This window comes from Rhinolophus sinicus, linkage group LG04 (assembly GCF_036562045.2).
Source record: "Rhinolophus sinicus isolate RSC01 linkage group LG04, ASM3656204v1, whole genome shotgun sequence".
Taxonomy (NCBI): Eukaryota; Metazoa; Chordata; class Mammalia; order Chiroptera; family Rhinolophidae; genus Rhinolophus; species Rhinolophus sinicus.
Window position 1 is genome coordinate 146758630 of NC_133754.1, and position 3779 is coordinate 146762408.

Consider the following 3779-nt stretch of genomic DNA (forward strand, 5'->3'; position numbering starts at 1 on the left):
TCACCAAATGATGACATGTGGGTTGAAGGAAGTTCTAGGCAGTGGGAAGAAGCCATGAAACTTCTGCAACATGTTAATGCCTGTATGCCCATCTGTTGAAATTGTTCTGTCATCTTCCTAAGAGGGGCGTTTAACATCACTTTGACACTTGACCACAGTCAGCCACTCTTATTCCAGACAGAATCTCCAAAATGAATCTAGTCACAAAGAGAGAGCAGGTCTACTTGACTATGATCTCTTTGAAATACTGCATTAACTAGCATTTATACCTTAGATCCCCTAGCCCACCTAGACAAATTCTCAGTGGATACTGTGTGGAAGGGGATATACGATTATACGAGTATGTGGACCCAGGCAAAGCAGAAGGCGTGTCCTACAGAGGATGACTCAGTGCCATCATCTCTGCATAAGACTGCCCAATGGTCTATGGGATTTGAGCATTTATGGTGTAACATGAAAAAGCAGATAAATGATAGCTGACATGCTAACAAAATCAATTAAATAGAATATCTGAATGTTGAGCTATTCTTTTCTCACATGTGACAAAATGCTTCAATGAAAAATTGTTAAAATATTTACAGGGAGAAATTCTAATACCACTGATGGTATGTATGCAGAAATATTTTGGTATATGTACTGTATTTCATAGACTATGATGTTAATAAAAATAACATTTACTGCTAAATTCTATTAAGAAACTACTATGTGAAATAGGTATTTTATTTAATGTTCACAACAGTCTCATGAAGATGTCCCAGAATTATACCCATTTTACAGCTAAAGATACAGACAGAAAAAGTTTAAGGAATTTGCCCAAGATCATACAAGCAGTAAATCTAGTGTTTGAACCTAGTGTGATTTCAGAATCCACGGTGTTAACACTATGCAATACACCTTCATTATAGATATTTTTTTTGACATTTTATGATTCCCATGTAGAGTCAGGCTACATCACAGGTCATTTTGAGACTGGGAAGCTTGCTCTGTGAAAAATCATTTGACCCTGATAGCTTATGACCAGGAAGATGTGCTTCTATACAGATATTAACACAGTATTATCTGTAATAACCACCCTACCTCAAAGTTGGAAACGGTTTATATTGTCCTCAATAGAGTAATGTTTATGTATGGGTATATAATGTGTGTGTGTATATAGTACGTCCATATGCTAGACTCTTTTGCAGCCATGAAAAGACCTATTTAAAAACTAAATGATGAAATAGAATATACTTGATATATATAAATGAAAATGACTAAAATGTGAAATTAGGATAAAAACTACATATATATATATATATATTATACATTATATGTATATATTTATGTAGTTTGGCTAATACACAAACACACACACACACACACACAGGTTCCCCCCACATCTGAAAGTAGAGTGTTTTTATGAAATTTTGAGATACACCACTTTGTTTTTATTGATTAGATTGCAGAGTTTCAAGTAAATTTTAAATTGTAGACCCACCACGCATCATTCAGGATGCTTGAACTCATTGGAAACATGTTCTCTGGTTACTGTAGAAACAAAGCTGCATTTGGGCCTCCTTTTGGCAGAATGGCAGCCTTTACAGGGAAGGTTAATGGTATTCCATTTTCCTACCCAAGCCTGGTTTTCTCCATTTGTTGAAAATTAGGAGATTATTTTGAATGGATTTTAAATGTCTCAGAGAACAGAGCACTTACCCATAATCCAGTCAAGAGCCCAGACCTTCATACTTTGCTCAGAAATTGAGTTTTATGCTTAAGGGAAGGTACAAAATCATAGAGTATCTTATTGGTTGAAGAGGGATTATTTGACACTTTTTAGATCTGAAGAATTGAAGAACTTTGGTAAAATGTATAAAAAATTCCTAAAATCTTAAGATCTCTAATAAATGGCACTAAGAAATATACCAAATATTAGAATCATGATCTTTTCATTCCATTTAAACCCAACACCAAACCTAGCTTTTAAAATTTATCTCTAGCTTCTTTCTCCATGAAATTTCCTGGAGCTCTCCAACAGCATCTCCTTCATCCCCTCACCCTCTGTCTCAGTGTCAGCACTTAGCATGGACAATTAGACAAATCAAATAATAATGTAACAATTCAAGAGTTTCACCAGACAGCTTAAAGCTTTGTGAAATTGTGACTTCTATATTAGTCATTGACTATAGCACCTAGCCCAGTGTTCAAAACCCAAAATTCAACTGAATAAATTTTAAAGATCTTATTGGTTTTATTCAATGATTCATGAATTGGGTGGCATCCAATCTAACAGATAGAAAGGAGCTCCAAGTAGCTCTCCAGAATGAAAGACTTTTGTAGACAGGAGGGGGAAGGAATAAGGACGTTACATTAGACAAAAAAGCAGATTGGTTATCCAAAATTTACTGTCCTTATAGGGGATGGCAGGTGTTTATCAGGCAGATGACCTAACTAATGCTGATCAGGAAATTCTTGATCGGTTGTTTAAAATTTCATTTCTGAGAAGGCCAAAACTGTAATTAATTTAAGTCTCAGTTTGTTAGCCTACATATCATCAAGTAAGCCTACATTTACTTGATTGTAGGACTTAGCATGAGTGACTCCATTTTGAGCCTCTTGTCTTATGTTTAACACCAGTATTGACTGACTAACTCGTTGGCTGACGGAAGGAAGAATGAGTGGATGGATGGATGGATGGATGGAAGATGTAGCAATATTGGTATTTAGGGCAGTAGATTTATGGGATGCAATCAGAGTTAAGAGCTGATTAATTCATAATACATATTTATTGGCCCACTTCACTTATTTAAATTACATGCCTGGTCCCTCTAGAGTTTAAGACTGCAAAACATTTTCTAATTTTGGGAGCATGAGAGACCCAAAGGATGTTAATTTATCCTAAGGAAAAAAAAATCTAATATACACAGTCTTTATTCATGAAGAATATTCTTTGTGGTATTATTTACAACAATAAAAAAAATGGGAACAATTTAAATGTCTTAAAATAGAGTTTAGTAAATTATGATACATCAAATGAATCAAGTATGGTCATTAAAATGATAATTTCAAAGACTATAGAGACACAGTTATAGTACATAATATGTGAAAACTGCAGAATATAAAAGTGTGTATGTGCTATTGTATAACTTAATAAAGATATGGTTGTTTCAGACCAATACTAGGAGAGCGTGTGTAAATATGAGCATAGTTATGTTTCAACAATGGAAATATTATTCTATTTCTCCTTTTTTTCAATCTGTTCTAAATATTTTCCCTTTACTTGTTATTACTTATGAAGATCAGGATGATGAAAGACAGCATGTGATGAATAGACAAACTGGTAGGAAACTTGAACAAGGGAGATATGGGAAGAAAATGGGGATAATGTAGGGTGAAGAAATTAAATTTGCCAAAAAGGGAAGAAGGAGATTCAATTAATGCTGCCTCACCCATGATGAATTTTACTTGTGGCATTTGCCACCTATCCATTTACTTTTGCGTGAATCTTTTTCTGTAGTTCTCTGATAAGTTCTACTGATAATTATGTATGTTGGGTGTGTTTGTGGTAGAAGAACACAATTTTTAGAAAAGACTTATTCAGGTATAACTGATGTAAGAAGAAGGCCTAATTTTTAAAAATACATCTTTGGCCATCAAGTAAGAACCATTGTGATAATGACAACTGAACCAGTTATAAAATAACCATGTCTCTGGGAACCTTAAGATGAGCCTTCATAAGTGTGTCCATTATAATGAATTCCAACAACACTTCACAATTCCTTTTCACGAAACTAGTGGCA